This window comes from Phaethon lepturus, unplaced genomic scaffold (assembly GCF_000687285.1).
Source record: "Phaethon lepturus isolate BGI_N335 unplaced genomic scaffold, ASM68728v1 scaffold41874, whole genome shotgun sequence".
In the NCBI taxonomy this organism is placed as follows: Eukaryota; Metazoa; Chordata; class Aves; order Phaethontiformes; family Phaethontidae; genus Phaethon; species Phaethon lepturus.
The window spans coordinates 1-504 of NW_010536287.1; positions in this window are offsets into that span (position 1 = coordinate 1).

Here is a 504-nt window from a genome sequence, read left to right on the forward strand (position 1 = left end):
CGCCTGCCCTGCCTCGCCCCTCGCCCCTTCACCCATCACCACCCGCCACGCACGGCGCCCTCAGCCAATCAGGCTCCGAGGAGCAGCCTCGTCCCAGCACGCTGTTTAAGAGCCACGCTCCGGCGCGCCTCGAGGAGGACACGCCCCTGCGCCGCTATCGACCAATGGGCGAGGGGAACGTCACGGGGCTACGCAGTGCGCCCTGGGGGATGTAGTCCGCGCCGCCCTCGCCTGTCGGGCACGGCGGGGTGGCCTGCCCTGCCTCCTCCTCCTCCTCCTCCTCCTCGGGTGCTCCCGTGGTTGCCGGACGGGCCCCTCCAAGGGAGGGACGTCCCCACGGCCTGTCCTCACCCACCCCGAGGGGAACGGGTGCTTGCACCCTCCTGGTTTACTGCGGCCCAAAGTCCCAACGCCTTCAGCGTGAGGCTGAGGTGCAAGCCCTGGGCTAATCCTTTAACTTCTGTCTCCGCTTCCCCCACCACACGGCCTCCGGAGGGTTGCCCC